We start from the raw sequence: 12,877 nt of genomic DNA, 5'->3' as shown, positions 1-12,877 counted from the left end.
ACAGAGATGCCTGACGACCAACGAACAGTGGTGTGCAACCTTTGTCGCGCCAAGATCAGCTGGGGAGGCACCACCACCAGCATGCGCAGGCATATGATGGCCAAGCACCCCACAAGGTGGGACGATGCCCGTTCACCACCTCCGGTTTGCACCACTGCCTCTCCCCCTGTGCCCCAACCTGCCACTGAGATCCAACCCCCCTCTCAGGACACAGGCACTACCATCTTTGCAGACACTTTGGAATCGGAAACGGAGGCGGGGGAAGACAGTATGTCGCTGGATAGTCAGAGCAACCTCATGTCTATATCTCAGCGCGTTGAGGAGGAGGGGGAGGAGCATGAGGAGGAGGGGGAAGAGACAGCTTGGCCCACTGCTGAGGGGACAGATGCTGCTTGCCTGTCATCCTTTCAGCGTGTATGGCCAGAGGAGGAGGAGGAGGAGGAGGAGGGGGAGGAGCATGAGGAGGAGGGGGAAGAGACAGCTTGGCCCACTGCTGAGGGTACAGATGCAGCTTGCCTGTCATCCTTTCAGCGTGCATGGCCAGAGGAGGAGGAGGATCCTGAAAGTAATCTTCCGAGTGAGGACAGCCATGTGTTGCGTACAGGTACCCTGGCACACATGGCTGACTTCATGTTAGGATGCCTTTCTCGTGACCCTCGCGTTACACGCATTCTGGCCACTACGGATTACTGGGTGTACACACTGCTCGACCCACGGTATAAGGAGAGCCTTTCCACTCTCATTCCCGAAGAGGAAAGGGGTTCGAGAATGGTGCTATACCACAGGGCGCTGGTGGACAAACTGATGGTAAACTTCCCATCCGACAGCGCTAGTGGCCGAAGGCGCATTTCCGCGGCCCAGGTAGCAGGGGAGGCGCAGAGATCAGGCAGCATGTACAGCGCAGGCAGGGGAACATTATCCAAGGCCTTTGCCAGCTTTATGGCTCCCCAGCAAGACTGTGTCACCGCTCCCCAGTCAAGGCTGAGTTGGCGGGAGCACTGTAAAAGGATGGTGAGGGAGTACGTAGCCGATCGCACGACCATCCTCGGTGACGCCTCTGCCCCCTACAACTACTGGGTGTCGAAGCTGGACACGTGGCCTGAACTCGCGCTGTATGCCCTGGAGGTGCTTGCTTGTCCTGCGGCTAGCGTCTTGTCAGAGAGTGTGTTTAGTGTGGCTGGGGGAATCATCATGGATAAGCGTACCCACCTGTCAACCGACAGTGCCGACAGGCTTACACTCATCAAGATGAACAAAGCCTGGATTTCCCCAGACTTCTCTTCTCCACCAGCGGACAGCAGCGATACCTAAACAATACGTAGGCTGCACCCGCGAATGGAAGCATCGTTCTCTATCACCATCCAAAACGGGGACCTTTTTGCTTCATCTATCTGTGTATAATATTCCTCCTCCTCCGCCTGCTCCTCCTCCTGAAACCTCACATAATCACGCTGAACGGGCAATTTTTCTTAGGCCCACAAGGCTCAGTCATATAATTTTTCTAAACAATGTTTATACGTTTCAATGCTCATTAAAGCGTTGAAACTTTCACCTCAACCAATTTTTATTTTTACTGGGCTGCCTCCAGGCCTAGTTACCAATTAAGCCACATTAACCAAAGCGATTAATGGGTTTCACCTGCCCTCTTGGTTGGGCATGGGCAATTTTTCTCAGGTACATTAGTACTGTTGGTACACCAATTTTTGGGGGCCCTCGCCTGCAGTGTAATCCAATTAATTTTTTGCCCACCTGCATTACAGCTGACGTAACATCAGCTGTGTTGGGCACTGCAATGGGATATATTTATGTACCGCCGGTGGGTTCTTGGGAGCCACCCATGCTGTGGGTCCACAGGGAGTTGTAACTGCATGTGTCCACTTCTAAAGAACCCCGGTCTGACTGGGGCATGCAGTGTGGGCCGAAGCCCACCTGCATTAAACCTGACGTTACCTCAGCTGTGATGGGCAATGCAATGGGATATATTTATGTACTGCCGGTGGCTTCCTGGCACCCACCCATGCTGTGGGTCCACAGGGAGTTTTAACTGCATGTGTCCACTTCTAAAGAACCCCGGTCTGACTGGGGCATGCAGTGTGGGCCGAAACCCACCTGCATTTAATCGGACGTTACCTCAGCTGTGATGGGCACTGCAATGGGATACATTTATGTACAGCCGGTGGGTTCCAGGGAGCCACCCATGCTGTGGGTGCACACGGAATTCCCATTGCGGAGTTGTACCTGCCTGTGACTATTTATAAAAAACCGTGGTCTGACTGGGGCATGCAGACACCTTGACAGAATGAATAGTGTGTGGCAAATAGGTTCTCCATTGCTATGCCCACGTGTGCAGCTCCTGATGGCGGTGGCACAGGATTATATTTCTCATTGCTTCTGTACAGCATTGTGGGCTATCGCCCCGCCCCTTTTAAAGAGGGTCGCTACCTAGCCGTGCCAACCCTCTGCAGTGTGTGCCTGCGGTTCCTCCTCATGGCAGACGCACTTATAAATAGACATGAGTGTGGCGTGGCATGAGGGCAGCTGAAGGCTGCGCAGGGACAATTTTGTGTGCGCTGTGGACACTGGGTCGTGCAGGGGGGGGGGGGGGGGGGGTTGGGCAGCATGTAACCCAGGAGAAGTGGCAGCGGAGTGTCATGCAGGCAGTGATTGTGCTTTGTTGGAGGTAGTGTGGTGCTTAGCTAAGGTATGCATTGCTAATGAGGGCTTTTCAGAAGTAAAAGTTTTTTTTGGGGGGGGCCCACTCTTGCCGCTATTGTGGCTTAATAGTGGGACCTGTGAACTTGAGATGCAGCCCAACATGTAGTCCCTCGCCTGCCCTATCCGTTGCTGTGTCGTTCCCATCACTTTCTTTAATTGCCCAGATTTTCACAAACGAAAACCTTAGCGAGCATCGGCGATATACAAAAATGCTCGGGTCGCCCATTGACTTCAATGCTGTTCGTTATTCGAAACGAACCCTCAAGCATCGCGAAAAGTTCATCTCGAGTAACGAGCACCCGAGCATTTTGGTGCTCGCTCATCTCTAATCACAATGTAAGTTATGTAAAGGAAGTAACTCTGCGTCACGCAAACTATATTTATTACATCTTCTAAGCGAATTCGTGCTCTAAACATACAGAACAGTATATAGTGACAGCTACATTTTAATATTATGGAAATCCCATATAGATTTAGTGCATTCAGTATTATGCAGCGTTGACTTCATCATATTAATAATGAATTGCAGCAAGTGCCTGTGGCGCCTGTGAGTGACGCCTGCACCTTGTGTTCCGTGTTGTCAGGTAATCGCTCATTCAGATAACTAAATCTTTTGACAACTCATTATATGCTTATTGCTCGGTAGTGTCAGGGACGCGAGGAGAACTATATGACAGGCATCTTTAAATCAATGAGTACCTGTGAAATAGATTGAGGCTGGCTTCTCCTTCACCTGACAGCCCTGTAATCACCAGTCATCCGTGTCAGAAATGCTTACAGAGTAAATCATACCTTACTTTTTGGGGGGAATTTGCACTGCCCAATCCGTTTATACCTTGAAGTAAATGTCCATCTTTAAACACATTGTTAGGGCTACAATCCTGCACGAATTCATTTCTTAACCCCATAAGGACACTTTTTTAGGGATTATACCCATGTGCTGGTTTTACTGTTCTATTTTTTTTCTTGAAATGCAAAAATTATTTTTGCTGCGTTTTTTTCTGTGACATATAGGGCTATTTATATATATATATATATATATATATATATATATATATATATATATATATATTTTTTTTCCGCTGAGTTTTTTTTCCCTGTTTTATTGGGGGGGGGGGGGGTGTTACAAAAAAGATTTTATAGTTCTTTATTTTTAAAACTAGTATATTTATGGGCTTTGGGCTATTTTCTTTTTTATGTATATATTTTTACTTTTGTAATTCTTTTAAACTTATTTTTGTAACCATTTTTTAAACATATTTGAACCCCATGATGTCATATAAGACTTCCGGGGGACATTCACATTGTCTTGACAATAGTCACTGCCAGAGCTGATCAGGGTCTGCTAGGGCCCTGTAGCTCTGCTGTAACAAGGGGAGCCAGCGGTCACGTGATCGCCAGGTTCGCAAAATGGAAGTAATACTTCTACTTTCAATCTTTAGTACATAGTGCTTAATGAGCACTATCTAGCCTGGGAAGAAGAAGGCAAAGCAGTTACAAAAACCGTTCCTCCCTTCTCCACCAGGTCCATGGCTGTGTCTGACAGCAGGGACCTGACTTGCTCCTGCCTGAGTGCAGAAGCAGAGGCTTTAATCCTGCGTCATATTTTTTCTATCCACACTATTACTACTGGGACCAATATGTGGGGGGTCACTGATACTACTGCAGTCACTATCGGGGTCACTTTTACTACTGGGGCCACCTGTATAAGGGATATTTACAGGGGCCACTATAGGGGTCACTATTACTACTAAGGCCACTATGGGGTACCCAATTACTACACTATAAGGGGGTCACTACTACTGGGCCACTGTGGGGGTCACTATTACTACTGGGGAGACTATTACTACCGGGCCACTATGAGAGTCGCTATTAGGGCTCATTCACATGGTCATACACAATTTTTGGTCGCACAAATACACTGTGTATTTGCATGACTGAAAATTGCTAAATCCCACGTTTTTCAGCCAATCTGGCATGTTTTTGTGTGCCCAAATACACTGCGTATTTCTGCATTCGAAAAAGAAAAATCACATGAGCACATTCAAATGGTGCACAAATTTGCATTGAATATGCAGATTTCCTGTGCATTCACTGCGTATTTGCACGGCCCAATTCACTGCCATGGCCCATTATGGTGTGCACCAAAATAGCCTCCCATCCCAGCAGGGCTGAAGGAATCTCCTGCTGTGGCTGTCACAGCCACGGCAGAAGATAGTGATCTTCTCCCTTTGTTTCCAATGGGGACAGCAGCAGCGCCAGCCCCACTGAGATCAATATGAGATGCTCGCGATCATCTGCCACTGCTGTGACAGCAGTGGCAGAGGACACCCAGTGGCGGGGATCTTCGGGGGTGGGGTGGGCTTGAAATATAAGCCACCCCCCCATCCCAAAAATAATCCAGAGTAGAAAAAAAAAATATTAATACATCACCTTGGAAGCGCTGCCATCTCTGGCGCGTCTTCTAGCACAGGGGTCCAGTCCTCAGGGAACACCAACAGGTCATGTTTTCAGGATATCCTATGGTAAGTACACCTGTGGCAATGTCTAAGGCACTGACAATAATTACATCACCTGTGCAACACTGAGGAAATCATGGAAACATGACCTGTTGGCGGTCCCTGAGGACTGGAGTTGGGGAACACTGTGCTAGCAGGTCCACGGCACTCTTCTTCTGCTTCTCTGATGGCCGGGGATTTAAAAGTCCCCACCTCTGCAAAGCGCTGCCTCTGATTGGCTGAGCGCTGTGACCAATCAGAGGCAGCGCCCAGCTGTCATTCAATGACAGCTACCTCTAATTGATCACAGTGCTCAGCTAATCAGAGGCAGCGCTTTCAAGAGGCATGGATTTTTAAATCCCCAGCCAGAAGAGAAGGAGAAGAAGAGTGCTGGAGACCTGCAAGAGGACGCACCAGAGATGACAGTGCTTCCAAGGTAATGTTTTAATATTTTTAAATTTTTTTTCTACAGTTTATGGATTATTTTTGGGAGGAGGCTTATATTTCAAGCCCCCCCCTCGAAAATCCTTGCCATGGGGAGTCCTCTGCCACTGCTGACAGCAGTGGCAGAGGGATGCCTGCATCTCCTATTGATTGCAGTGGGGCGGTGCTGCTACCGCCGGCCCCATTGGAAGCGATAGGGTGAGATTCCAAAAAGAATGGACATGCCTCGATTTTGTTTTAACGCTGCATCGCAAGCATTAAATATCGCACATGTGCATGGAGCCATTTGAAGCCATTGGCTTCATATTTTTGCGATTTCTCACAGCTTCGCAGACCTGGGAAATCGTGCGATTTCATCGCCAGTGTGAAGGCACCCTTAAAGTAGTGTAAGGAAGCCTTCCCACAGTGCTTTTCATTACTCTGTGGAATTCTGTCTGCGGGGTTCCGTTGTGAGTTCTGAAAAGAGCATTGTGGTGGAACTCTGAAGTAAGCAAACTGAACCATCCACTGGAGTTAATGAAACAAACACCAATTTTGTGTCCATTTGAAAAGGGTTCCAGACATTTCTCTTATATTTGAGGTATAGAATAGCACAGTCGACTATGCTGTACAGTTTTCTTTCTGTTATGGGGTCTTTTGAAAATGCTGTTTTAAGTACCTTTAATAGAATCCCCAGATGGAATCCCACAGTGAAAAACATTGTAGGAGCACTTTGTAAGACCAGAACATTTCCTAATTTGAATGAGCATTAAATCACTTAAGAAAAAAAAGAAAAGGGTCTGATTTTTAAAAAATAAAAATTAAGTGATAGGAAATATAAAATAGGAAGTTCGCGCATGGCACTTGATGCTAAATAAACGGTGTGTGTGTGTATATATATATATTGTGGCCAGCCAGGGTTACTGGCCTGCAGATCGCTGACCTCTCAGTCTGGACAAGGGCACCTCACATATATAAAGGCTCCAGGAGACTTGAAGGTCTTTTTAAATTTGACACTTGCCAGCATTTATTTCACAGCACAGCAATTTCAAAATGGACTTAGCAGACAGTCCATTATCCAGGGTTCACAACCCACTGGGACTACGTCACCAACCCCACCTGGGGCGTGTAAAGGGTGTCCTCCTCTGTCAGACGTGATGGCCCAGGCTAGTCTGCACTAGACCTCAGGATCCAAGTTCCTGATGTGGCTCTCTGACCGCCTCTCACTCTGACTAGCAGCCAGCTTTCTTTCCTTTGAGTGTGGTAGGAACTGCTTATTTTATCTTAGCTCCTGCCATACCCATAGGTGTTTCCTCTCTCTGCAGGTAGCAGAATGACTCTGTAGGCCATTTTGTATATTGCACTCCTACTATATATATATATATATATATATATATATATATATATATATATATATATACACACACATATATATAGTGTACAGGAGTTGTACACTCCATAATAGCGAGGTAGTTACTGCTCTAATGTATGTATGCCTTTAATAACGTAAAGATTTGTTGTTTTGTGACTCACTCAATCTTTAGAAAACCCTATTGTATCACTATTTGTTAGCTAGAGGGAAGATAACTGCCTTAGTATTGGGGGATAAGATTCACGCATTAGTTGTGTGGTGAGCCGGACCAGACCTAGATTAGAGAGGAGGGGAAAAGCAGCTTTTTGTCACAGTGGCACTGTTGCTCTCTTCCCAGGAAAATATGGGATTCTGGTGTGGTTCTTTAAAGGAAAAAAAGGGCATTTGTCAAGTTCGTGACTCCAGTCTGTATACAGGCCAAGCCCTTTCCTTTCCCTGAAGTGTGGTGTGGTACCTCAGTGCAGATTGTGAATGGTGGGAAGGGACTCCAAGAGGCAGAAGTAACAGTGAAAACATCAAACAGTTTATTTTCCTTATAATAACAAAAATCTTCAGCTTTTTCAGTGCAGGTTTAGAATGACTTTGCCTTTCTTAGTATAATTCAGAGTTATGATTCTTTGAGGCGCCATTCATATTTAACTTTACTTAGAAGTACACTATTCCTTGAACAGTTAGCAGTAACTTTGGAACGCAGACTTCCTACCTAGACAACAAACAAGCTCTTATACAGTAATTAAGCACAGGTTTTCTTCATACCCTCTAGGCTTTGCCCTCCTGCTTCTCTTTCTTTAGGCTCTTCTATTCCCTGGAGTATTAAGTTCTCTTCCTGGTAAAACATTACAGTTACTTTCAGTCCTTTACTGATTCTTTTTTTTATTCTTCTCAGTATCACAATTCCTTTTAGTTTCTGTAGATTCTTGCTGAAATGTATCTAGTACTTTCCTCTTCTTTTCTTAGTGGATAATACAGAACATTGGGTACTCACACTGTCTGTCCTTCCCACTGCATCGGTTAGTAGCTTTCCTCTTTCACTCAACATCTGTCTAGCAACCTTCTCCTTTTTCCTTCTTTCTCAGACTCCTCTCTAGACTATTCTCCAACTCCTTCTAACTTCTCCCCTTCATTTTACACCAAGCTACACCACTAACCAACTCGTGTGCAGGTCCCTTCTACCTGTCAAAGGCTGCCTATCTCCTAGCTAGCTGACTCATACCTTTTGGATTAGGATGAACTCTTCTATACAAAGTCTGGTTGACCAACAGAACATTTACATATTAAAGTGACATATACATTGATGACTACACCTCAGAGTCCACAGTCTTTTATGGAGCGTACAACTCCTGTACACTACAGTTGGCTGAGAGTAGTTAGTATAAGAAGAGGGGTGTGGTAGTCTAGAAGATTCTGAGTGGAGAGAGAATGTAGAAAGGAGAGAAGAAGTAAGATCAGGAGGAAGACAGTGTGGTGAGAAGTAGCAAAAGTGGGAGTACAAATGAAGTATTGTTGCAAGAGAAAAGAATTAGTTTAAGCAAACACAGAAGAAAGAAAGAAAAGCTAGAGCAAATAGTAACTAGAAGAGAAAAAAAGAGAATATTCATATATAAAGGAATAGAAGGGAAAGAAAGAGAAGCAGGAAGGCAAAGCATTGTGGATAGAAAGGACTCCTGTACTTTTCACCTAATAAAGTCCCCTAGCCTACAGATGAGTTTTCTGTACTTAATACCTGCATATTGAATGAAAATATATATCTACTTCAAGTAACAAAGTCACGTGAAATGTATGAATAAACTGTCCTACTGATTTATAGTTTAATCCTGCCTCCTGGAGTCCCTTCTCACCACTGTAACATCTACACTGAGGTACCACACTACACTTCAGGGAAATGACAAATTCCTTTTATTTTATTTCTCCCATGTTTTATTAATTTTTTGTCCAGCACAGGTCTTGGTCTGTATACAGACTGGCGTCACGAACTTGACAAATTACCATCTTACCCTATCCAACTTTATGGGTAGTCCAAAGACCCAAAAACGAAATTATTATTTTTCAACTGTGCACCACCTTCCACTAGTGAGGGAAAGCAGCAGAGCCACTGCGATCACCACCAACTGTCTGGTGCGTTGCATACATATATATGTGTATACATATATGTATATGTGTGTATATATAAAACATCCAAGCCTGGATATGTTTTGCCAACACTTACATCAAGTCTGCCAAAAGTTTGTTGGAGAAAGTGTTGTGGTTTGATGAGACCAAGGTTGAACTTTTTTGCAGTAATTCTAAAAGTTATGTTTGGTGTAAAGCCAACACCGCACATCCCGATAGGTACACCATACATACCCACAGTGAGGTTGGTAGATGCAGCATTACACTTTGGGGCTGTTTTTGTGCTGGAAGGTTAAAATCAAGGTGGAGGGAATTATAAACAGTTGCAAATATCAGTCCATTTTTGCACAAAACATTCAGGCCTCGGCTAAAAAGCTGAAGAGGATTTTCACCTTTCAGCACAACAAAAGCCTATGGGTTGACCTGAAGAGAGCACTACACACAAGATTCTTAAAGTTTGCATCAACAAAGTATTAGTTTTAGGGTGTGCATAATTATGCAATCACATTATTATTTTTGGTTTTTTATTTTTCCACCCTAAAAGATTTCAGTTTGTTTTTCAATTGAATTGTACAGAAAACGGGTCACATTGAAGGTGGAAATAAATCTGAAATGATTCATCTTTGTCAGATTTTTTAACATGACAAAAACATGGCATTTCAACAGGGGTGTGCAGACATTATACCACATATAAATGGGACCCAAAAGTGGTGAATCGCAGGGATAACAGAGAAAAACAACTGCAGGTAATATACCCCCTCCGAACTCAGGGCAGAGTTTTCTCCCCAAACCAGAGGTCACTTTAAGTAAGCACACACTTTAATGCCGAGCACTGATGTTGTGGATGAACAATTGTTCCTTTCTGGAAAAATATGCCTCTCAATGTAAGGCGATATATTGTTTTTGACACTCTTGGCATCACAAACTGTAAATGTAATTTCCTAATGAGATGAAGTGTTCCATAAACACGAGGAAGACCTTAACTCTGATACATCATCCACCAGGGCCTGCAATGCACTAATCTTATTTGTGGTCATTGTAACTTCTTTTCTGGCCACTTATATAGCAATGGGAATGCAAAGTACTCGGAGGCTGCACACAGAGGCTTACCATGCACATCACCGGGGCTCTGCATTGTGTTGCAGGTTAATTGTAATGAGGAAAAAAAGAAAACTTGTTTTACGGCCTCGAGTTTATACCAGGTAATTATGCTCAAACACGGAAACCAAGGCTAGTGGTTAGCAGTAGAGGTTTTTGTAATCTACAGTTCATGGTAAATTGCTTTTCTGAGAAATGACTTTATTTGCTGAGTGCACGGGGCCTTGTAAATGATTTCTTATTATGATAAGAGAACATTATGTGGACCTCAGAACTTATAGATTAGTTGTTTCCTCTATTTTTGTTAATGTTTTATGAACTTTTATATATTTGTCAACAGCAAAAAAAAACATCAAATGTTTAAAGAATGGAAAACTACAAAACAACCAACTAAGAGAGTGTCTTTGAACCGTATGTGGGCATCAAACTATGCCTCAACGTCTGTCGGACATATATGTTGGATGTGCACAGGGTTTATGTGGATTGGGCTCTGGAGCTGAGCCCTTTCCATAAGTGGCAGATGTTGGCTGTCAAAGACAGCCGACACCCTTGGCCACAACAGCCATGATTGGAGATAATGCCCATGGATGTTAACAATTTAAATGCCACTGTTAAATCTAACAATGGCATTGAAATGACCGGACGGTTGTTTAAATGTTCCGAGTGCCCCTCTGCCGTAGTACTTATGTCCCGATCTGTCACTGTAGTCCTTACCAAACCTGTGATCAGCAATCGTTATGGGGTATATGGCTCTGCCAGAAGAAGCGATACATCTGAATAAAAGCTGGTTCCCAGATCCGGTTACTACTAGTCCATTCAAAGTGCCTACAAAGGTCTTTTTTTTAGAATCATGCTTATGTCTATTCAGCAAACAGAACACAAAAAGTCAGAAGATGAAACACCTTTGAAAAGGAACAAGTAAGTTACATACTGTGGGGTATTGAGATGGTTCATAAAGGCTTTATAGGCCCATGTCTAAGGAAGCAGGGCTGACTGGTATATGAACATCCTATCATAGCTCACTTCTTTTTATGCAGTATTGGTACCATGATTATGAACATACAAGCTTTTTTTAAAAATTTTTTGCTGCCATTATTCAAGCAGTAATTAGTTACTATGACTATTCGGTCAATATATGCTTCCATTACTAGCTATGGATATTGGAGCTCCAGGCCCCATACAGCTCCAGACCCAGCAATGCTTATTACCATCCACAGCAGTCGGAAGAAATACAATACTTAATTACCAAATTTAGGAGGATGTGTTTGACCGCCTGTTCTCAGTGTTTGTTACAAAGAACTTAATCATCTGAAAATACCTTTTTACAATCTACAATATTGATACTAACACCCTCTGAGTATAAAGCTATACAAATCATATGTCATATACACTCATTGTCAGAACACACCCTCCCCTAGAAGTTGTCGGAATCCAATGAAACTTTCCCTGACTGATTGTAACGCTGATATAAGTAAGTGATTATAATATCAGAGCAAAAGAATCAATTATTGTGGAAAACTCACCCCCTACAGCCTCTAGCTTGGATACAAGATGTGATACGGGTGGACATGGAGGCTCCAGTACCCTGCTGTACCGCCTTTAGCTTGGATACAAGATGTTATTCAGGGATCATGGAGGCTGTAATATCCTGTTGCACTGCCTCTAGCTTGGATGCAAGATGTCATATGGGTGGACATGGAGGCTCTTGTACCCCGCTGTATCGCATTTAGCTTGGAATCAAGATGCGATACAGGTGAGCATGGAGGCTCTAGAACCCTGTTGTACCACCTCTAGCTTTGCTACAAGATGTTATGTGGGAGGGCATGGAGGCTCTAGTACCCTGTTGTACTGCCTTTAGCTTGGATACAAGATGTGATACAGGGGGCATGGAGGCTCTGGTATCCTGTTGCACTGCCTCTAGCTTGGATACTAAATGTGATATGGGTTGGCATGGAGGCTCTAATACCCTGTTATTCCACCTCTAGCTTGGATACAAGATGTGATACCGGTGGGTATGGAGGCTCTAGTATCATGTTATACCACCTCTAGCTTGGATACAAGATGTGATATGGGGGACATAGAGGCTGTAGTACTCTGTTGTACCGCCTCTAGCTTAGATACAAGATGTGATATGGGCGGGCATGGAGGCTCTAGTACCCTGTTGTACTGCCTCTAGTTTGAATGTGAGATGTGTGGGCATGGAGGCTCTAGTACCCTGTTGTATCTAGTTTGATACAAAATGTAATACGAGGGGCATGGAGGCTCTAGTACACTGTTGTACTGTCTCTAGCTTGGATACATGATATGGTACTGAGGTCTTGGAGGCTCTAGTACCCTGTTGTATCTCCTCCAGTTAGGATACAAGATGTAATACAGGTGGCATGGAGGCTCTAGTACCCTGTTGTACCACCTCTAGTTTGGATACAAGATGTGATGTGGGCAGGGATGGAGGCTCTAGTGCCCTGTTGGGCCATTTCTAGTCTGAAAACAAGATGTGAAACGGGCGGGCATGGAGGTATACAGGTTGCTGTAATTGAGCCTCTAGATTGTGCAAACTTGTAGGCTGTCGAAGTTGGCATCCCAGATGGCCCATACATGTTCTATTGGTGATAAATCTGACTACAGGACAGACCAACACAATGTTGTGGAGGCATTCCTGTAA

The sequence above is a fragment of the Eleutherodactylus coqui genome, chromosome 8, assembly GCF_035609145.1.
Source record: "Eleutherodactylus coqui strain aEleCoq1 chromosome 8, aEleCoq1.hap1, whole genome shotgun sequence".
In the NCBI taxonomy this organism is placed as follows: domain Eukaryota; kingdom Metazoa; phylum Chordata; class Amphibia; order Anura; family Eleutherodactylidae; genus Eleutherodactylus; species Eleutherodactylus coqui.
The sequence above is the reverse complement of the archived record's forward strand: the minus strand, read 5'-3'. Positions refer to the sequence as shown.